At 39.0% G+C, this 24,188-nt stretch overlaps 1 pseudogene; it reads left to right on the top strand.

Annotated features, from left to right (window-relative positions):
- Positions 1-2,066: 2,066 nt before the first annotated feature.
- Positions 2,067-3,699, top strand: LOC115286424 (annotated as a pseudogene).
- Positions 3,700-24,188: the final 20,489 nt, after the last annotated feature.

The raw sequence follows: 24,188 nt of genomic DNA, 5'->3' as shown, positions 1-24,188 counted from the left end.
ACATATGACTCTTGATCTTGGGGTCGTGAGCATGAACCCCACATTGAGTGCAGAAATTACTTAAATAAATAAAACTTAAAAAAGAAGAGTCATGTGCTTGGTGTTCATAGGCTATAATCCAAAAAAAATAAAGACTCAAATATGAAGGCCAAATGTAAAATCATAAGAGTGGCTATCTGAAACAACAAACACTGACTTGCTGTCCAGCTGCCTGTCACGTGGTGTATGAATTTTTTGCTGCCACCATAACAAGTTACCAAAAACGTAGTGGCTTATCTTTCAGTTTCTATGGGTAAGAATACAAGGATCTCTCAGTCGGTTCCTCTGCTCCCAATTTTACAAGGCCAAAATCAAAGTGTCCACCAGCTGGACTCATATCCAGAGGCTCTGGGAAGACCTTATTTCCCTTCCCATTTGGGTTATTGGCAGAATTCGATTCTTGTTCCCAGCAGTTGTAGGTCCCTGTTGCTTTGTTGGCTGTCACTTAGGGACCACCCTCAGCTCCTCAAGGCCCACGTCTATTTCTTGCTGAAAGTCGTTTGCATGCGAAAGACAGAAATGACATGTCATATCCTTCTCACTCAGTCTTTCTGTCACTTCACTCTTCTGCCCCCAGCTAAAGCAAGTTCTCTACTGTTAAGGGTTCAGGTGATTAGATTTGGCTGAAGTGATGCCGGATAGTCTCCCTGTCCTAATTACATTTGCATAGCCTCTCTTACCCTGTGACATGACTTCTCAACAGATTACAGGAATTAAGATGCAGATTCTTCGGGTCCATTATTTTTGCTTTTTCTCATGGACAGCCGTGTTTGGTGCTTGTGGCTGGGTAGTAGCAGGCATTTGTTCATTTATCGGGGTTTACTGGTCTTCCTGAAAAAGAAAAAGGAGAATAACTAGTACATTTTCAAACTGATCATGTTAAGATGATAACTTCTTCATTTGAAGCTGTGAGTGCACTCTCTGAAATATAACACCACTACACTTGGCTATATTACTTTACCAATTCTAGTCCTCATTTAAACTCAAAGAAGCCTGTTTCTGAAGAATTACTGCTTCTCACAATCCTAAAGAATTCTTTTATTAAAGACTCAGGTTTTGGGCAAAAACACACCTTTAAGGCAAAGGATGACTTGTGCTTTGATAGCCATCCTCTCTCAGCTTCCCTATCATGGACTAGCCTGCAGAATAAAAGCAAAGAGAAAAGAAAAATGGCTGACTTGAACACAATGATATACCAAAGGTAATTTATGAATCCTGGCCATTTTAATAGTCAGAACTCTGAGTGTGATTATAAAGTGGCAATAGGAGCCACCTTAGTTGTGACATAGATAGATGCTGCGTTTACCCTTTAGTTGTGCCCTTTAATATCTTTACCTCGCATAGCACTCTGCAGTTTGCAAGTCTTTTATTACACATACACTGTCACTGAGCCTCCAAGTAATCTTGTTAGGTGCACCAGGCAAGCCTTGTTACGCCATGTTTCACATGCGATCACTGAGGTTCAGGTGAGGGAGGGGACTCCATGTGTGCAGAGCAGGTGAGTAGCACAGCAGACTGTGCATGTAGTAGTTGTTTTACCATCACTATGGCAATCACAGCTGCACCAGTCACCAGAGCTCTTTCGTTCTGAATCTCTGGTCCTTATCAAAGTCTAGCCCCTGTGCCTCATTCACAATAAAGTATGAGTGAGTGGATCTTCCCAGGAGTTTATGCGCTTTAATATCAAATGAAGCAAATTCAAAGAATAAAATTTCAGGCATTAGCAATTCAGTGAGGGAGAAACGGGAGGGAAGGGGGCATAGGAAGCATGAGGTCTTCTCAACACTCCTGTTATGACATTTGGAAGGTTCTTCCCAATATATCAAAAGATTAAATTCAGGGCCAGATTCTTGTAAAAGTTAAGCATTAAGTTAAAGCTGCTTCAGACTTATCTCAAGTCATCCTCAAAATGAAGTCAATACATAAACAAGGGAAGGTGGGAAGTTTAAAAAGAATTAGAGTGCTTTTTTGCAGTGGGTTTGCCAGAGCACAGATGTCATGAAAACCACCACTAAACCTAAACCAAAATGGGAAAGGAAAAGACTCTTATAAACATTGCTGTCGTTAGACATGTAGATTTGGGCAAATCTACCACTTCTGGTCATCTGGCTACAAATGTGGTGGGATCAACAAAAAGGGGAGCTATTGAAAAATTTGAAGAGGCTACTGAGATGGGAAAGGACTCCTCCAAGTATGCCAGGTCTTGAATAAACAGAAAGCTGAACATGAACATGCTATCACCATTGATATCTCCCTGTGGAAATTCAAGACCAGCAAGTATTATATGACCATCAATGATGCCCGAGGACACATAGACTTTATCAAAAACATTATTACATGCACATCCTAGGCTGATTGTGCTGTCCTGATTATTGCTGCTGGTGTTGGTGGATTTGAAGCACGTATTTCAAGAATGGGCAGGCTGTGAGCCGATGATGGGGCCATGATGCCCTCCTGGCTTACACACTGGGTGTAAAACAACTCAACGTTGGTGTTAACAAAATGGATTCTTCTGCACCATCCTACAGTCAGAAAAGATATGAGGAAATCTTAAGGAAGTGGGGCGGCTGGGTAACTCAGTCTTTTAAGTGTTTGAATTTGGGTCAGATCATGATCTTGTGATTCGTGAGTTTGATCCCTGTATCAGGCTCTGTGCTTACAGCTCAGAGCCTGAAGCCTGCTTCAGATTCTGTGTCTCCCTCTCTCTCTGCCCCTCCCCCATTCATGTGCCCAAGCATGCATGCGAGCTCTCTCTCTCTCTCTCAAAACTAAATAAATATTTTTTAAAAATTTAAAAATAAAGTAAGAATCTACATGAAGAGAATTGGCTACAACCCCTACGCAGTAGCATTTGTGCCAATTTCTTGTTGGAATGGTGACAACATTCCAATTTAGCATGAGCCAAGTGCTAACATGCCTTGGTTCAAAGGATGGAAAGTCACCCATAAAGATGACAATGGCAGTGGAACCACACTGCTTGAAGATCTGGATTGCATTCTGCCACTAACTTTCCAAATGACAAGCCCTTGCCTTTCCAGGATGTCTACAAATTGGTGGTATTGGTACTGTCCCTGTGGGTCAAGTGGAGACTAGTGTTCTTAAATCTGGCATAGTGGTCACCTTTCCTCCAGTCTGTCTTACAACTATCAAAAAGTCTGTTGAAATGTACCATGAAGTTTTGAGTAAGGCTTTTCCTGGGGACAATTTGGGTTTCAATGTCAAGAACATATCTGCCAAAGATGTTCATCATGGCAATGTGACTGGTGACATCAAAAATGACTCACCTATGGAAGCAGCTGGCTTCATGACTGAGGTGATTATCCTAGATATCAGTGCCAGATATGCACCTGTGCTGAACAGTCACACAGCTCACATTGCCTGCAAGTTTTTTGAGCTGAAGGAGAACACTGATTGTCATTCTCAAAAACAGCTGGAAGATGGTCCCAAGTTCTTGAAATCTGGTGATGCTGCCATCATTGATATGGCTCCTGGCGAGCCTATGAGTGCTGAGAGCTTCTCTAACTATCCTCCTCTGGGGCGTTTGGTTGTTCTTGAATGAGACATATGGTTACTATGGGTGCCATCAAAGCAGTGGACAAGAAGGCAGCTGGAGCTGGCAAGGTCACCAAATATGCCCAGAAAGCTCAGAAAGCTGAATGAATATTACCCCTAATACTTGCAACCCCAGTATTAATCAGTGGTGGAAGTGTAGTCTCAGAACTGTTTGTATCAGTTGGTCATTCAAGTGTGATAGTGGGGTGCCTGAGTGGCTCAGTTGGCTAAACCTCTGACTTCTGCCTAGGCCATGATCTTGCCATTCCCAAGTTCAAGCCCCGTGTCAAGCCCTGCATCGAGTTCTGTGCTGACACAGCATAGAGCCTGGAGCCTGCTTCAGATTCTGTGTTTCACTCTCTCTCTGCCCCTCGCCCACTCATGCTCTCTCTTTCTCTCAAAAATAAATAAACATTAAAAAAAAGTCTAAGTATGATAGTAAAAGCCTGGTTAATGATAGCAATGTATCATAAAATCTTCTTAAAAGAAGAAGAATATTTTTAAGTGTTTTTATTCTGAAAGAGACAGAGAGAGAGAGAGAGAGAGAGAGCAGGAGTGGGGAAGAAGCAGAGAGAGAGGGAGAGAGAGGATCCCAACTTGGCTCTGCACTGTTAGCACAGAGCTCGACACTGGGCTCAAACTCAAGAACCATGAGATCATGACTTGAGCCAATAGTCTGATGCTTACCCAACTGAGCCACCCAGATGCCCTGGAAATGAGAACTGGGATTTTCTCTCTCCCTCTCTCTGTTCCTACCCCACTCATTTGCACATTCTCTCACTCTCAAGAAATAAATAAATAAATATTTTTTTAAAAAAAGAATTAGAGCAAGAAACTTAGGAGGAGAGAACAAAATGACATGCACCAAGACATGAAGATGATTTAGATAACTACAATTCTCAAGCTGATGTATCAAATCAGATGTATAATAGTCCATCAAGAAATGGAGAAGCTGAAAATATGGTCTTTTCTCCCAAATGATTGAAAAACACAATTTTTATGCTTTTTTTCTTTCTTGCTCATTAGAACAAATTGCCCTGTCCTGACCTCCGTAAGACCCAGGAACCCCCTATTAAAGAAATGTAATCATCTTTGAGACCAAAATAGTCACTGAAAATAGCATGCAAGTTCCTGCCTATCTCTTTCTTTTCCCTACAGTGTTTTTCCACTTATTTTTTGTCCTCCTGTTATCTCTTGACCTGTTTTATGCTATCAACTTCTCAAATATCCTTTAATAACATATAGAAAATTATGCACTTTATGTTTCCCTTTGTGAAACTTCAGGCCACCAAAAAAGATTAAAGAAACTTAGTCTAATAAGATTAGACTAAAATCTTTGCAGAAGTGCTGTTCTTACTCGATTTCTTGTTTAAAAGCATAAAGTAACAGCATCATTTTTATGTCATTATAAAGGTGAAAGGGGGGTGCCTAGCTGGCTTAGTAGAGCACACAACTCTTGAATTTGGGTTGTGAGTTTGAGCCCCACATTGAGGGTAGAGATTAACTAAAAATAAAATCTTAAAAAAAAGAAAAGGTGGTGATTCCATGAAATGAAACAATATCCATATCTAAAATATGGAGTCCCAGAAGAAGAGTGGGAAAAGGAGGAAGAAGTTTCTCTGAACAAATTATAGCTAAGAATTCCCCTACTGTGGGGAAGGAAACAATCCATTCAAGTACAAGAGGCACAGAGAACTTCCCTCAAAATCAACAAAAACAGATCAACACCATGATATATCATAGTGAACTTACAAATTACAAAGATAGAGAATTCTGAGAGCAGCTAGGGACAAAAGGTCCTTTAACCTACAAGGTAGACACATGAGGTTAGCAACAGACCTGTCCACTGAAACTTGACCAGAAGGGAGTGGCAGGAAATATTCAATGTGGTGAGTGGGGAAATATGCAGCCAAGAATTCTTTATCCAGAAAAGCTGTAATTCAGAATAGAAGGAGAGAAAAATGCTTTCCTAGACAAAGAAAAACTAAAGGAGTTCATTACCACTAAACTAGCCCTACAAGAAATTTTAAGGGAGATTCTCTGAGTGGAGGAAATAAAAGAAAACCAAAGCATCAAAGATTACAAAGGACCAGAGAACATCACCAGAAATGCCAGCTCTATGAGTAACACAATGGCACTAAATTCATATCTTTAAATAATCACTAAGTGCTCCAATCAAAAGACAAAAGTTATCAAAATGGGTTAAAAAATAACAAAATTCGTTTATATGCTGCCTACAAGAGACTCATTTTAAACCTACAGGCACCTGCAGATTGAAAGTGAGGGGATGGGGGCGCCTGGGTGGCTCAGTCGGTTGGGCCTCCGACTCCGGCTCAGGTCAGATCTCACGTTCTTGGATTCAAGTCCCACGTCAGGCTCTGTGCTGACAGCTAGCTCAGAAGCTGGAGCCTGCTTCCGGTTCTGTGTCTCCCTCTCTCTCTGCCCCTCCCCCTCTCATGCTCTGTCTCTCTCTGTATCAAAAATGAATAAAACATTAAAAAAAAAAGAAAATGAGGGGACAGAGAACCATCTATCAAGCTAATAGATATCAAAAGAAAGCCGGGGTAACTGTACTTATAGCTACCAAAGATTTTAAAACAAAGACTGTAACAAGAAATGAAGAAAGGCATTATATCATATTTAAGGGGTCTATCCACCAAGAAGGTCTAACACTTGTAAATATCTATGCCCCAACTTGTGAGAACCCAAATATATAAATCAATTAAAAACAAAAATAAAGAAACTCATTGATAATAATGCCATAATTGTAGGAGATTTTAATACCCACTTATAGCAATGGACAGAGCATCTAGGCATAAAATCAATAAGGAAACAATGGCTTTGAATGGCACACTAAACCAGACGGACTTATCAGATATATTTAGAACTTTTAATCCTAAAGCAGCAGAATAGATGTCCTTCTCCAATGCACATAGAACATTCTCCAGAATAGATCACATACTGCATCACAAATCAGCCAACATATACAAAAACTAAAGGAAGAATGGGTTAAACAGTAAATTAAAGAAGAATTATATTTCTTAGAGAAGAAATATAAAAATACATGGAAGCAAATGAAAATAAAAACATGACAGCCCAAATCCTTTGGGATGCAGCAGAAGCTGTCCTAAGAGGAAAGTACATTGCAATTCAGACCTATCTCAAGAAAGAAGAAAGATCCCAAGTATACAGCCTAACTTTACACCTAAAGGATCTAGAAAAGGAGTTACAAATAAAGCATAAAGCCATCAGAAGAAGAGATATAATAAAGATTGGAGCACAAGTAAATAATATAGAAACAACAACAACAACAAAAAAAAAACAGAACAGATCAAAAAACTAAATGTTGGTTCTTTGAAAGAATAAACAAAATTGATAACCCCCTAGCCATACTTCTCAAAAACAAAAAAGAGAGTGGACCCAAATAGATAAAATCACGAATGAAAGAGAAGGGAGCACAACCAACCCACAGAAATAAAAACAATTATAAGAAAATACTATGAAAAATTATATGCCAATAACCTGGGCAATCTAGAATAAATGGACAAATTCCTAGAAACTCATGCACTATCAAAACTGAAACAGAAAGAACTAGAAAATTTGAACAGACATACATAACCAGCAAAAAAATTGATTTAGTTATCAAAAATCTCCCAACAAACAAGAGTCCTGGAGCAGATGGATTCCCAGGGGAATCTACCAGGCATGTAAAGAAGAGTTAATACCAAATCTTTTCAAACTGTTTAAAAAAATAGAAATAGAAAGAAAGCTTCCAAATTCATCCTGTGAAGCCACCATTACTATGATTTCAAAGCCAGACAAAGACCCCACTAAAAACGAGAATTATAAGTCAATATCCCGGATAAACATGGATACAAAATTCTCAACAAGACACTCGCAATCAGAATTCAACAGTACATTAAAGAATTATTCACCATGATCAAGTGGGATTTACAGCTGGGCTGCAGGGCTATCTCAATATTAACAAATCAATCAACATGATACACCACATTAATAAGAAATAAGAAATATATAACCCTCTCAATAGATTCAGAAAAAGCATTTGACAAAATATAGCATCCTTTCTTGATAAAAACCCTCAAGAAAGTAGGAATAGAAGGAACATACTTCAACATTATAAAGGCCATATATGAAAGACCCACAGCTAATCTCAATGCAGAAAAACTGAGAGCTTTTCCCTCTAAGGTCAGGAACATGACAGGGATGTCCTCTCTCACCACTGTTTTTCAACATAGTACTGGAAGTCCTACCCTCAGTAATCACACAATGAAAAGAAATAAAAGGCATCCAAATTGGCCAGGAGGAGGTCAAACTTTCACTTTTTGTAGGTGACATGATACTCTACATGGAAAACCCAAAAGACTCCACCAAAAAACTCTTAGAACTGATCCATGAATTCAGCAAAGTTGCAGTATATAAATCAACATACAGAAATTGGTTGTATTTCTATACATCAAATAATGAAGCAGCATAAAGAGAAATCCAAGAATCAATCCTATTTGCAACTGGACCAAAACCCATAAAATACCTAGGAATAAACCTAACCAAAGAGGTAAAAGATCTGAAAACTGAAAACTATAGAAAGCTTATGAAAGAAATTGAAGAAGACACAGAGAAATGGAAAAATATTGCATGCTCATGGATTGGAAGAACAAATATTGTTAAAATATCCATACCACCAAAAACAATTTAGACATTTAATGCCATCCCTATCAAATAATACCAGCATTCTTCACGGAGCTAGAACAAACAATCCTAAAATTTGTATGGAACCAGAAAAGACCCAAAGAGCCAAAGTGATGTTGAAAAAGAAAACCAGAGCTGAAGGCATCATAATTTCAAACGTCAAGCTATATTACAAAGCTGTAACCATCAAGACAATATGGTACTGGCACAAAAACAAACCCATGGATCAGTGGAACAGAAAAGAGAACCCAGAAATGGACCCACGAATGTATGGCTAACTAATCTTCAACAAAGCAGGAAAGAGTATCTAATGGAAAAAAGACATTCACTTCAGCAAATGGTGCTGGGAAAACTGGACAGCAACATGCAGAAGAGTAAACTTGGACCACTCTCTTAAACCATACACACACAAAAATTCAAAATGTATGAAAAACCTACATGTGAGACAGAAAACCATCAACATCCTACAGGAGAAAACAGGCAGCAACTTCTTTGACCGCAGCTACAGCAACTTCTCACTTGATGTGCCTATATCTCCAGAGACAAGGGAATCAAAAGCAAAAATGAACTATTGGGATCTCACCAAAACAAAAAGCTTCTGCATTGCAAAGGAAACAATCAACAAAACTAACATGCAACAAACAGAATGGAGAAGATACCTGCAAATGACATATCAGATAAAGGGTTAATATCAAAAATCAAATCAAAAAGAACTGACCAAACTCTATACCTAAAGAACAAATAATCCAGTGAAGAAATGAGCAGAAGACATGAACAGACACTTTTCCAAAGAAGACATCCAGATGGCTAACAGATAGATTAAAAGATGCTCAACATCACTCATAATCAGGCAATACAAATCAAAATCACAATAAGATACCACCTCACACTTGTCAGAATGGCTAAAATTAGCAATTCAGGCAAAAGCAGATGTTGGCAAGGATGCAGAGAAAGGGGAACACTTTTGCACTGTTGATGGGAATAGAAACTGGTGCAGCCACTCTGGAAAACAGGTTCCTCAAAAAATTAAAAACGCAGCTACCCTATGGCCCAGAAATTGCATTGCTAAGTATTTATCCAAATGATACAAAAATGCTGATTTGAAGGGGCAAATGCACCCAAATGTTTATAGCAGCACTATCAACAATAGCCAAATTATAGAAAGAGTCCAAATGTCCATTGACTGACAACTGGATAAAAAAGAGTGGTTTATATATATATATACAGACAATGGAATATTACTCGGTGATCCAAAAGAATGAAATCTTGCCATTTGCAACAATGTGGATGGAGCTATAGTGTATTGTGCTAAGGGAAATAAGTCATTCCAAAAAGGACAAATATCATATGAGTTCACTTACATGGAATTTAAGAAACACAACAGATGAACATAGGGGAAGGGAAGGAAAAATAAGATAAAAACAGAGAGGGAGGCAAACCATAAGAGATCCTTAAATACAGAAAACAGAGTTGCTGGAGGGAAGGTGGATATGGGATGGGTTAAATGGGTGATGGGCATTAAGAAGGGCAGTTGTTGGGGTGAACACTGGGCGTTATATGTAAGCAATGAATCACTGGGTTCTACTCCTGAAACCAATACTACACTGTATGTTAACATCTTGAATTTAGATAAACTTAAAAGAAAGGAAGGAAGGAAGGAAGGTGCATAGGGAGGGAAGGAGGCAGAAAGGGACTTTGGCAAGTTATCTAGTTTGTTACAGAAACCTAGGAGATATTACATTAAAACCATCAAACAACAGTGCCTATCCTTCTTAATTATTCATGCATTTTCAATCTTCAGTGAAGAGAATTTCATAGAATATTTGTTCTCTTTAGAAATGAAAAATAATCATGGTGATTACAGTTAACATACATGGGTAGATGTGTAGTTATAAAATATGAATTTTTGTTTCTCTTTAGATATACAGAGATGTTCTGTTTCATATGTTAAGCACATCTAACCAAAAATTATGGTTATATATTTATGTTTAAGAGGAAATACAAAAAAAGAGAAAATATGAGATGTAAAGAATTAAGAGTAACCTTCCCTTTAAAAAAAAAAAAAAAGAAGAAGAACTATACTGAGAACAGAAAGAGCCGATCAGCATCTATGGTCGCACCCGATAACCACACAGAAATCTGGTTCAAGATAGTAGGTTAATTAGAATTCTCAAGAGAAGAGCTATCTCTGTAGTCTCACTCGTCTCTCGAAGCAGCTGAAGCCTCTGCATGACCCCAGGAATGACACTGGGATGATAATAAGACTGAATGATGTGAGACAGGACACTAAGGTGAGACATCCTTGCAAACGTCATTGTCCTAGGAGAGGAATAAGGAGGTGCTAGAGGACAAGTTGGGAGGGATGAAGGGGAAGAAACAAAGGAGGAATTTTACCGCTTTATTTTATATGTACCAGACTCCCTCTTACATCCTTGAGTCTTAGCCAGATTCTGGGGCTGATGCTTTCTAGCAGAAATAAAGTGAAAGTAGGGGATTTTCTCCTACTTGTTACTGAGGAGGGCAGCTGGTTCCATGGGGGGATATTTGATAGAATTTGATTTGGAGCCAGTGATTTGACACTTCATAGAGGTGTGTCTCTTGGCTTAAGATTAATGGCAGGGCTCAAGTAGGAGTCACATCTTATCATAAAACACATATGAGAATTATTCACCTCTTCGTTGTTAGGAGAGAACCTAAACATTTCAGCTTCTTTTCATTTATAATTAGAATATGCTAGTCTAGAAAGAGTACTTAGTTAGAGGTTACTGATACTGCTCTCCTCCGCAGTAAACCAAACCAAACAAACCAAACTAAACCAAACCGGTACTGATCATTATACAACCCCACTTAAATTATCCAGATATTTTTTTTATGTTTATTCACTTTTGAGAGAGAGACAGACAAAGCCTGAGTGGGAGAGGGATAGTGAGAGAGAGGGAGACACAGAATCTGAAGCAGGCTCCAGACTCTGAGCTGTCAGAGCCCAAAACAGGGCTCAAACCTGTGAATTGTGAGATCACAACCTGAGCCAAAGTCGGACACTCACTAACTGAGCCACCCAGGCACCCCTATCCAGATGTTTTTTAAAAGATTGCTAAATAATCATATGCTAGACATTTTCAAACAAGAGGTGGGCAAATAGTGACTGTGCTTTAATATGAAATTAAATATTCCAATGTCAAGATTGCTCTGTGCCCTGCAGTTCTAATTACAAATCTGTTGTTCATGAAATCACATCAGTGATGACAGAATAGAAATGACTTGATAATTCATTAAGTAGTATATTAAAAATATGTCAATTATTTTATTATTAACATAACAAAACAGTGGCCTATTATGAGTCTCTGAGCTCTGCTAGGGTCCTACCTAGACTTTCTCTCATCTGGTAGGAAGAGAATTAACAAATAGTTCCAGTCCCTGCCCCTCTGGGTTATATATTGCAGAAGAAGAAAGTTCCAAATTACTTTTGGATTTAGAAATGGTCAAAAGCGCTTTTATTCTATGTTTGTTTTTCATCCTGAGCCAAAGGGAAACTGTGATATTAAAAAAAGTGTATGTGTGTTTTTAAAGCCTGTTCCGAATGTGTATAGATGGTGAAATCAACAATGTAGTTTAAATTAATTTTAAGTTTGGTTATGTCTGAAGAAAGCAACATACAATTTCTGAGCCATCATTTCTCTTCTGTGCCAGCCATGCGTTCTGTCCTCTCATAATTATCTAAATACGTTTCATGATTTTGACAACACAAAGGTTGACACTCTAGTTGGCTGATAAAACAGTATGAGAGCAGGAGTCTGTGTTTTTTGACAATGAATGGAAACACATCCCAGGAATCTGCCAATTACTGTTGAGCCGAACCAAGTTTTAGTTTTACTTGAAAGGTTGTTTCAGCCTGATCTATGAGAAGACAAGTTTTTTGTTCAGGTCCGTGGGCTTACAGATTCTGTTTGCATAGTTTTCTTGATCATCAAAGAGAAGCAATTAACAACATAACACTTGAATCAACAAAGAGGGTTTTTAGGTCTCCTTTGCCTCACAATTCCTATCTCATTAAAGCTGATTCCTTGTTTAAAGCAAACGAACATATCTAACTTTCCTTCTTCAAAGAAGGAGTTCATATTATTCTGCTTCCACAGCTCTATAAATCATATTCTTTCAAACTATACTTTCTAAGCCACTTTTCTAGACTCATGAGAGAGTATAGAAGGGTTCACATTACCGACTGATTTCTCAATGCCCTCCTTTTCCATCTTCAAATTCACACTCCTCACCTGTGATAAATGTGCACCCTCACCCAGATACCCACTCTCATGAAGGACAAACACAAATGAGGTAGATAACCAAACACTAAAGCAGAATTTCCAACATGCCTGCTCATCAATTATCTATTTTTGTTCATTTTTCTATCAAGATAATTGCTGGTTTACCTTAATGAGGCCTGCTGTTAGTTCACTACATCTGACTTGCTTATGCAAAAACAGAATTTATTAGAAATACTTGCAATAGTTCATATAATTGATGGGAATGCTGAACAATCAGAGCTGAGGGTGCTCCAGGAGTCAGCGTGGCACCCTCTCTTGAAGGGATTTGTTCAAACCAATTACTGGGTCCTCTGTAGTCTATGCAAGTTTCTCATTTATTGAACAAAACATCTGATTTGTTTAACTAGAATCAAAGCTCACCTCATTCCCATTTTCCAAAACAGAAAAAGATTATGCCTGAGAAAAGAAATTCATCAGTACCAAAAGATGGAATGGATGTGAAGCAGCCAAAAACAAAGGCGGTCCACCTAGCCCAGCCCTTTGGCTTCCCAGGAACCTTATATCTATCTGCTTCCTTACATTGTAGATGCAAATGCCCCCACCCAGTGGCTCATAACCATGGAATGTAAAACTGACTTGGAGCTCAACATCTCTCCCAAAGAAAGAAAACTGAAAGTGAGTCAATTTTTAGTGAAGCTGCTAAAAGTGGCATGACTTATTCTTGATTGGATTTGGAATATATTTCCTTGGACCCAGTAATTCCTTGAAAGAAAGGCATAGGACTCTAGTGACCAATCACAGCCAGTGAGACTTTCCATGCACCCACCCTTTCCACCACTACCACCAGAGTTGAATCTGGTTCTAGGTAGGTTTGAAACACTACCAGAAACTTACTTTTTTTTTCCTTAAGAGACTTTTAAGTAGAATTTTCTCTCTTACAATAGAGTACTAATTGCCTATTTCTTGGTTGGGGAACAGAGAGTAACTTAATAGTTCCCCAGATTGTACACGACAGGGAAAAACTTCCAGTGCTGGTACTAAAACATGATTAAGTGAATACTAGGAAGTCAAAAATCAACCGATGATTAGTGTATCGCCTTCTCAAATATGTTTTCAATAGCTTTATTAAGACATAATTTACATGCCATAATATTAATCAATTTTATGCCTATAGTGCAAATAATTTTAATAAATGTGTACAGTTGTGCAACCATCAGTTTCACAGTTTGACAAAATTTCTATTGTCCCAGAAAGTTTCCCTGTGCCCGTGTGCAGTCAGGCCTGACTCCGGTCTCAATCCCTATACAACTATTGATCTGCTTTATGAAACTATAGGTTTGTCTTCTCTAGAATTTCATAAAGAGGGAATTTTATGTAGTTCTTGCATATGGCTTTTTTTTTTACTTTTCATAATGGTTTTTGAGGTTCATCCATGCTGCTGCATGTATCAGTAGTTCATTCTTTTGTTTTATTTTTTAAAGTTTATTTATTTTGAGAGAGAACACAAGTGACGGAGGGATAGAAAGAGGTGGAGAAAGAGAATCCCAAGCAGGATTTGCACTGTCAGCACAGAGCCAGATGCAAGAATTGATCTCATGAACTGTGATATCATGACCTGAGCCCAAATCAGAGTCAGACACTTAACCGACTGAGCCACCCAGGTGCCCCAGTAGTTCATTCTTTTTTATTGCTCAGTTGTTGAGTAAAATGGCAACATAACATTTTGTTTAGATGTTCACTACCTGATGGACATTTAGATTTTTTCCATGCTTTGTTTAACTATTATAAATAATACAGCTCTGAACATTTACAAGCAAGATTTTGTGCACATATGTTGTCATTTCCCTGTGTAAATTCTAGAAAAGTATATTTTTAACTTGTTAAGAAATTACCAAATTGCTTTCCAAAGTAGCTACACCATTTTGTATTCCTACCAGCACCACATGAAAGTTCAAGTTCCTGGGGCACCTGGGGGCTCTGTCAGTTCAGCTTCTGACTTCAACTCAGGTCATGATCTCATGGTTCATAGGATCGAGTCCCACTTCAGGCTCTGTGCTGAGCCTGGAGCTGCTTCAGATTCTGTGTCTCCCTCTAGAGAGAGTCCCTCCCCTGCTCATGCTCTGTCTCTGTCTCAAAAATAAATAAACATTAAAAAAAAAGTTCAAGTTCCTCCACATTATTGATAACACTGGTTATTATGTCTTTTTTATTATTGTCATTCTAGGTGGTGCATAATGGTATATTGTTGTGTTTAGATTTATATTTGTCAATGACTATATTTGCCATTTATATACCTTTTTAAATGAGGTGTCTACCCAAAATTTTTGCCCATTTTTGAAATAAGTCATTTGTTTCTTAATTCTTGTATTATAGGAGTTAGTTATATATTCTGTATACAAGTTCATTTTTTGTTAATGTTTATTTATTTATTTTGAGAGAAAGAAAGCAGGGAGGGGCAGAGAGACAGAGGGAGAGAGTGAATCCCAAGCCCACTCCACAAACTGTCAGTGCACAGCATGATGAGGGGCTCAGACTCACAATCCATAAGACCATGACCTGAGCCAAAATCAAGACTTGGGTACTTAACTGACTGAGCCATCCAGGCACCCTGGATGCAAGTTCTTTGTCATGTATGTTATTTGTAAGTTTTCTTTCTCTCAGCTTGTGGCTTATCTTTTCATTTTTGTAATAAGTCTTTTGAAAAGTAAAAGACCTTAATTTTGTTGAAGTCCATTTTTTCTTTAATAATAGATAGTACTTAGGGTATCATATGTAAGAAATCTTTGGCTAATCCAAAATTATAAAGATTTCCTTCTATGCTTTTTCTAGAAGTTCATAGCTTCAGTCTTTACATTTAGGTCTATGATCTTTTTGAGGTTAACTGTTTTTTCCAATGGTGAAAGAGGAAAGGCTAAGTCCATTTTGTTTCATATAAATATCCAGTTGTTTTATATAAATATTCATAATTTGTTTAAAAGATTATGCTTTCTCAAAAAAAAATTTAAACAAAGATTATGCTTTCTCCATTGAATTACTTTGACACCTTTGTTGAAAATCAGTTGATCATAAATGTTTGGGCTTATTTCTGGACTACATTCTATTCGATTGTTAATGTTTACCTTTATATCTTTTTTTTTAATGTTTAGTTATTTTTGAGAGAGAGAGCATGAGTGGGAGGGTGGCAGACAGAAGTGGGGACAGAGGATCTGAAGCAGGCTTTGCAGAGAGCAGTGAGCCTGACATGGGCTGGAAAGGTGAGATCATGACCCGAGCCACCCAGCTGTTCCTATCCTTTTGTCTTGATTATGTTAGCTTTCTAGGTAGTTTTTTAATTGGTTAGTCTGAATTTTCCAGACTTGTTCTTTTTCAAGGATGTTTTGGCTATTGTATATCCTTTGCATTTTCATAGAAGTTTTAGGAAGTATTTTTCCATTTCTACCAAAAAATAAAATTTGGAATTTGATGAGGATTGTGTTGTATCTATAGATCAATTTGAGAAAAACTGTCCTCTTAACAATAGGGAGGCTTCCAGTCCATCAACATAATATTACACTCTATTTATTTAGATCTTCTTTATGTTGTAGGCTAGCTTATGCAATGTAATAAGTTAAACTTCTGGAATGTAATGGGTTAACCTCTTCTAGAATGTAATGGATTAACTTACTTATGGAATGCACTGGATGACTTGTTGCAAACTGTTCCCCCGCCCCTTTTCTATGGCCTGATCAAGGCCTCACCTACAGAAAATTTCTTAGTCATTGTCCCACTATGATTGGTTATTTTAGAAGAACAAAGAACTAACTTGATTGGTTCTCACAAAAACTGGTGATCGGAGTGTGACAATCTTGATAGGTTCTCGCCAAACCTGGTGATCAGAGTGTCACAATGTAATTGGCTATCACAGAATCCTATGTATGTCTATATAATCTCAATGTATCCACTGTCTGGGGCCATTCTCTGCTCCTTACCATCTGGAGTTTAGGTTTGGCTTGGCTGTAAATAAAGTTTTGCCTCGCTTCAATTTGGCATTTGGTGGTCTTTTCAACATCAGCCTATAACACTTTAATTTTGATCAACTTTGTTGTATACTTCTCAGTACCTAAGTCTTATACTTCTTTTGTTAAATTTAGCACTAAGTATTTTGTTCTTTTTGATGATATTGTGCATATAATTGTGGTTTTTTTAGGTTTGTATTTAAAATCCAGTTAGGTAACATACAATATAATATTAGGTTCAGGTGTACAAAATAGAACTGTTTTTATCCATTTTTTTATTGTTGCTAGTTAGTAAAAATAAAACTGATTTTTATATATTAATTTTATATTTTATATAATCATATAGCTTGTGACTGTGCTAGATTTCAGTTTCCTTTTCTGGAAAATGAAGATATTGAACTTTAAAATTGCTTTCAGGGGCACCTGGGTGGCTCAGTCGGTTGAGCCTCCAACTTCAGCTCAGGTCAGATCTCACATTTGTGGGTTCGAGTCCCGCATCGGGCTCTGTGCTGACAGCTAGCTCAGAGCCTGGAACCTGCTTCCAGTTCTGTGTCTCCCTCTCTCTCTAACCCTCCCCCTCTCATGCTCTGTCTCTCTCTGTATCAAAAATAAATAAAACATTAAAAAATTTTTAAAAAAATAAATAAAATTGCTTTTAGCTAAAAGATTCTAAGACCCTTGTTTTAGAAGCAAGAAAAGCAAGTGAAGAATATAAAAAGAAGTCATCATGTCAATAGACTATAAAGGTTAAATACAGAAGTTGGTTTTAGAAGCTTCTAGCAAATATCTCTATACACAATTTATAAAAGGAAACAAAGGTGGCATCACTGTAGGGTCAGGGCACATTTTGACCATTTTAAGGTTGATATCATGTGGACAAATGTCACATCCTTCTAAATGATACTGTTTGCTTATTTGTTTCTACCCCCTTGAGCTAACAGTGGGTTTTTTCCAGAGAAATGATATAAGAGTAAAGTTCATCGTTCTGTATGTCCATATCAATCAGATAAAAACTGTTGCAATCAGTCTTGCAGTTTCATCCATTTTGGAATGGATTTTTTAACACTATCACCATATCTCATACCTTAACTGTTATGCCTCACACAGACATATGAAAAATGAGCTGATAATGAAACAGAATATGGAAAAGATTTATATTCTGGGATGCCTTCCTAAATAACTAACACATTGGGAAAATTTGAGCAAGAGTAAGAATTTCTGTGGGTAATGAAATAGCACATGTCCAAATTTATTTTACCAACAACAGACTTAATTATTTCCAAGGCAGAATATCAGTATATTGGTGCTAGAGCTTAAATAGAATTGTGACATCCAAGAATCATAAATAATGTAACTGTTTACTTAAGTCTGAGTGCTTGTGCCCTATGTTTAAGTAAGTACAAACAAGTTGTCCCTTAAGAGACCTATAGCTCTAAGGTGCCTGGGTGGCTCAGTCGGTTAAGCATCCGGCTTTCTCTCAGGTCATGATCTCATGGTTCATGGGTTCAAGCCCCGCATCGGGCTCTGTGCGGACAGCTAGCTCTGAGCCTGGAGCCTGCTTCTGATTCTGTGTCTCCTTCTCTCTCTGACCCTCCCCTGTTTGCACTGTCTCTCTCTGTCTCTCAAAAATAAATTAAAGAAAACATTTAAAAAAAATTTTAAGACCTATAGCTCTAAGCAAATGAAAAATATCAAGGATATGTGAATGTTTGTTTCTCTGTGTGTGTGTGTGTGTGTGTGCGCGCGCGCACGCGTGTGCGCGTGTGTGTGCGCGTGTGCTGTAAAGGAGAGAATTTTTGCTGAGTGACTTCCAAAACCTCTGAACATCTTTTTAAATAACTTGCTTTGCAGAGGAGTAATAGGGACTATGAAGAAGAGTTTTTCTTTAAGGGTAACCAGGAGACAAGGATGGGTGAAATGAAGAGGGTGTTATTTTCTCTGCTGCTAAGCACAGTCCCTCAACCTGAGCTATTTTTAGGGTCCCTAAAGGCAGAGGCCTACAGGGGGAGCTACAGAGGGCACCTTGAGGCCAGGATGCTCTACAGAAATAAACAAGACTCTAACAAACACAGAATAGCCTGGCATCTCTTCTAAAAAGCAGATTTGTTTGTGAGCCATATGACACATCTCTGAGGACTTCTGAAAACCACAAGGGAAAGAGATTTTTCAGGGGATGAAAGTGCTGGATCCGTCAGTGGACATACTGAGCTAGCAAAGCCTCAGCATTCATGTCGATTTCACTTTGTTGTTTATAATAAATTGGTAAAGACTGGGGAAATTTTGATTTATATGTATCTATAAGTCCCCTTTCCCCAAACCAATTCTGACTATTTTTCCTGCTTGTGTCCTGACTGCCCTCTAAAATTTTCAAAATAATGTAAATAATCAGTAGTCTAAACACTCCTGTACCTCTTTGTTAACAATCAAAAATATAAGGAAACAATTTCCTTGTCCTTGCCAGTCTTTTTGCCCTATTGCCTCCAGCTAAAATTAAGAGTAGGGAATATTAGGGGTGCCTGGGTGATTCAGTTGGTTAAGGCATCTGACTTCAGCTCAGATCATGATGTCAGGGTTCGTGAGTTCATGCCCCGCATTGAGCTCTGTGCTGACAGCTCAGAGTCGGGAGCTTGCTTCAGATTCTGTGTCTCCCTCTGTCTCTGCCTCCCCACTACCCCGTCTCTGTGTATTTTTCTCTGTCTCTCTGTCTCTGTCTCTGTCTCTCTCAAAAATAAATAAATATTTTTTTAAAATTTTAAAGAGTAGGAATATCAACACTGATATTTATCTTTTTATCTGTAAGCTACCTACATTTATTTCTTCCTAAATATACCTAAATATGCAGATATACACTTACACATTTCTCAATTTTGCACCTTGCTTAAAGTGAGTAGACACCAAAAGAATAAAACATATAGATCAGAACTCCTGGGCAGCCAAAAGTCATGCAAAAAAGAGTATGGGAAATCAAACCATTCCAGTGTGACTTACTTGATCCCATAAGCATGATGACATATGATGATAGATTTTACCCATCCACTCACAAGTCAAGGGATCTTTTTGCAGATAATAATTTTCCTGAAGACAGTGCCACCCAGAATATTTCAGATGCTGCCATTTGATGATTTCCATGTTTGTTTCAACTTAAACTCCTCAACCCTCTTCTCACGGGGGGTGATGGTGACACACTTGACACCAGCATCGTACTTCTTTCTAATTTCTGCAGCAGACTTGGTGACCTGGCCACAGGTAGTTTTATGATTCTCTACACCTAAATCATAGCTGTGCAAGTCTAGTTCCAGGTAGGCACAAATCAGTTTTTCCTTAATCAACTTCCAAATGATTCATGTCATTTCATCTCCTTGCATCTCTACTGTAGAACCAACATGGATTTTTTGAGGCATTTCATTTCTTTTTTTTCTTTTTTGAGAGAGAGAGAGAGAGAGAGCGAGCATGAGCAAGGGAGAGGGGCAGAGGGAGAGAGAGAAAATTTTAAGAAGGCTCCATGTTCAGCATAGAGCCCAAGGTGGAGGGGCTCAATCCCCTGACCCTGGGATCATGACTTGAGCCCAAATCAAGACTCCAACCCTCAGCCAACTGAACCACCCAGGTTCCTGGAGACATTTGATTTGGACTTCAAGAAACCTTTACAACTTCTAATCACCTCAACTCCTTTTAATCTTTCAGACTCAGTTGAGTACTGATTATTTCCTACAGGGGAAGGTACGCGGTGATGAGTCAGGGGCACGATAGCCACGCACATGCTGAAGCTCACAAGAGTCTAGTCTACGCTGGCAATGCCAACTGGGCCCTAGCTGCTTCAGCTTCTGACACTGCCTCCCAACCACCCCAGAAGCTGGTGAGCAGAATGCTGATATTTATTGACTCAGCATAGTGCTAGGTGATTTAACAGATCTTTGAGTAGGTACCTTTATTAGCCTTATGTCACAAATGAGGAAACTAAGTTCTTGAGGAATTAAGTAGCTTGCCCAGGGTCAAACTGCAAGTAAGTGGTGGAACCAACGAGAGAAGAGAATAGCAATGAGTTTTTCCCTAAGCCACTCTTGTGTTGACTGATGGCCAATCAAAGCTGATTTCTTGTCAATGGTCTTAACTCCCTTAGAGGCTCAAGTTTCCTCATCAGAAGAAAGATGTACAGCTATAACCCTTTGTTTCCACTTGCACCCATTGATATCAATAAAAGCCACTCAAGGGGCACCTGGTTGGCTCAGTCAGGTAAGTGTCCAACTTCAGCTCAGGTCATGATTTCAAGGTTCATGAGTTCGAGTCCCACATCAGGCTCTCTGTTGTCAGCACAGAGCATGCTTGGGATCCTCTGTCTCCCTCTCTCTCTCTCTGCCCCTCCCTCATGTGTTCTCTTTCTCAAAATAATAAACATTTTTTTAAAAGCCTGTCAAACAACAAGTAGCGGCCAATTCTACGTACCACTCTAATTCCTGCTAGTCGTCCGATGTATGAATGCCAGAGGGCACGGAGCAGTGGAAATAACAAAAACAGAAGGGTCTCAGTAATTTAAAGCAGTCTTATAACCCATGCCAGTTTATGCCAAAAACCATACATTAAAAAAATAATAAGGGTGTCTGGCAGGTTCAGTTGGTGAAGCATGTGACTCTTGATCTTGGTTGGGATAGTAAGTGTGAGCCCCACATTGGATGCAGAGTTTACTTTTAAAAAAATGATAATGATAAGAATGTCCATTAGGCATTGAAACAGAGTTTAAGATAAAAAAGAGAGAAGAAGGGTAGAGGGGCACCTGGGTGGCTCTGTCAGTTGGGTGTCCAACTTTGGCTCAGGTCATGATCTCATGGTTCATGAGTTCAAGCCCCTCATCTGGCTCACTCCTGTCAGTGCAGAGCCTGCTTCAGATCCTCTGTCCCTCTCTGTCTCTCTGTCCCTCCCCTACTCGCTTTCTCGTGCTCTCTCTCTCTCAAAAACATTTTTTTAAAAAACCTTTAAAAAATAAAAAAAGAAGGGTGTTCATAGAACACCACTGGCATCTTGAGGAGTCCCACTTAACACAGAGAGGAAATCGTGGCCATGGGTTTTTCAAGAGAGGAAGCACCACCTCAGTATTACACAGTAAGAGGTACTTTAACAGGAGAACAAAATGGCAGCCACTACATTGTGGCTGAACAGACTTGTTTTCCTCTTAATCTCTCTCGTTCACACACACACACGGTCCTGTAATTTTGGAAGCCACAGTGTATACTCAGTATAGCACAGAATAAAGCTTATAAGACTGAGAGTAAAAATGCTAGTTTTGGCCCTGCCCTGTCGCCTGGAGTAAGTTAATTAAGTCTCCCTGGGCCTCAGCTTCCTACTTCCTTAAAACAAGACATTGGACCAGATGATATTTTTTAAACTCTTACAGCTCTAACCATCTCTAATGTTCAAAGAACTACCCAGTTCCCTCTTTGCCAAGGGAATTTTAATGTATCTCTTAAAAGAACTCTGATTCAGTCTAAAGCATATTTCATTCTCTGAACTCTCTAAATGAATGTGTAAGATATTCCTTTTTCTCTTTTTCTTTTTTTTAAGAAAATGTTTCTTGCCCTTCAGGCAAAAGAAAACTCTGTTCTAATCTGTTAGCTGGCCCTCTTCAAGGCACAAAGCATCCCTAACTTCTAACCTTGGCATGGCGCTTGTTTTTCCTTTTCGAATTGTCAAAGCTCTCTAAAGTCTTGTTTGCAGAATAATGAAGAAAACATTGCTGTCTGCAAGACTGCTTGTCACCTCTGAATATACTCCGTCAACGTGCTGCCACTTCATCTTGTTTAGAATCATCGACTGCTTTGTAGAAGGACACCAGTGTCCACATCTATCTCCTTGAGACAGGCTGAGGAACAAATCCTCTTTCCTGTCTCAAAAAGAGCTGACAAGCTTTTAGTAGTGTTTGTCTTCACTGAAGGGTGATAACCTCGAAAATGAAAGTTGAAAAAGACTGATACAATTAGGTACACAGTTTTCTCCATTCTGTATCACGATCGGTTTTATTGTATAGTTTACCACGTCCAAGATTTTCATTGTCCACACTGACTTTTGTAAAACTAAATGTAAAGTTATATTTCATTTATAAAATACAAGTGCATGATGCTTTGAGTCTTCTGCAAAATCATAATTCCCCTTTTAAACCTAAAATGATTTACAAATATATTCCTTTTCATTCTTTTTAAATGTAAGTTCAATGCCCAATGTGGGGCTTGAACTCACCACCCTGATATCGAATCCCATGCTCTATGGACTGAGCCAGAAAGGAGCCCCCAAAATATAATCCTTTTCATATTTTCCATCCTACCCACTACTCTTCCCATATCACCCATGCCATTTCTTCTCTACCTTTGCATTTGTGGACCCCATATTATGTTATATTTACAGAGTCTTGAGACTTCCCTAAAATAATTTTCCTGAATGTAGGCAAAATATTAGAATTCTAATAAATTACATTGTGTCAATTCACAAAGTGCAGTAACAGGTGGGTTTGATAATTTCATTAATAACTTTTTGCACAAATTGAATGTTCTTATCCCCTCATGGTTGAAATCCTAATCTCCATTGTGATAGTATTAAAAGGTGAGGCCTTTGGTAGGTGATTAAGCCTTGAGTCAAAATAGAGATGACCATGTACCTAATTATATCAGTCTTTTTTCACTTTCATTTTCAAGGCTATCACCCTTCAGTGAAGATAAACACTATAAAAGCTTGTCAGATCTTTTTGAAACAGCTAAACCCTCACAAGTGGGATTAGTGACTTTATTAAAGAGAACCCAGAGAATTCCATCCTCACCTCCACCATGTGAGGACAGAGAGTAGACGACCTTCTGTGAATCAGGAACCAGGCTCTCACCAGCCACCAGAACTGCCTGGGCCTTGACCTTGAACTTCTCACCCACCAGAACTATGAGAAATAAAGGTCTGTTGTTTATAAGCCACTTGGTCTATGGCATTTTTTGTGCCCACTACTGGAGTTCAAACAGCAAGAATATGTCTGGCAAGCTGGTAACTTGACCCTCCAGAATCCTGTTTGCATGAGGGACTCCGAAGGGCCTAGGAGAGAACTCTTACTAATGGAGGAGGAAGAAGGCACAAAGCTTTGGCCCTCAGTGGAGACCAGCATTGCTGAGTCCAATATTACCATCTGTTGCTCTGTTTTGTCTCTAGGCTGGTTCCCTAAAATTTCAAGTCTGAGGCACATGGGGTGGAGAAGATTCCAGAAACAAGAACAAAGCGTAAGTCAAACAGAAGAATGACGTTCTTTCCCTTTATGCCGCAGAGCAAAATGCACCTGTGGCCTCCGGAGGCTCCTGACCCAGCTACAGTGGAGCACATTGCTGAGGGGGGCAGCAGCCTCCAGGGGGCATCAGCTGGTGCCAAGAGGACACGAATCCTCCCTGGCGACTCACAGACACATCAGAGGGTCACTTTGGAGGGACTGAAGTCCAGCACTAGCAGGAGGGGAATCCGGTATTGCAACCCCACTCCTCTCCCCACTCTGCTACTGCCACCTGCCATTCCTGAGGCCCATCTCCATGGCTGAGTTTATCCAGTCCAGGATCTGCGGGAAACTGGCCAGCAGGGGCCTTGGAGGCCAGATGCACCCTGCTCTCCCTCCTCTCTG

The sequence above is a fragment of the Suricata suricatta genome, chromosome 3 (genome assembly GCF_006229205.1).
Source record: "Suricata suricatta isolate VVHF042 chromosome 3, meerkat_22Aug2017_6uvM2_HiC, whole genome shotgun sequence".
NCBI classification, from domain to species: domain Eukaryota; kingdom Metazoa; phylum Chordata; class Mammalia; order Carnivora; family Herpestidae; genus Suricata; species Suricata suricatta.
The sequence above is the reverse complement of the archived record's forward strand: the minus strand, read 5'-3'. Positions and strand labels throughout refer to the sequence as shown.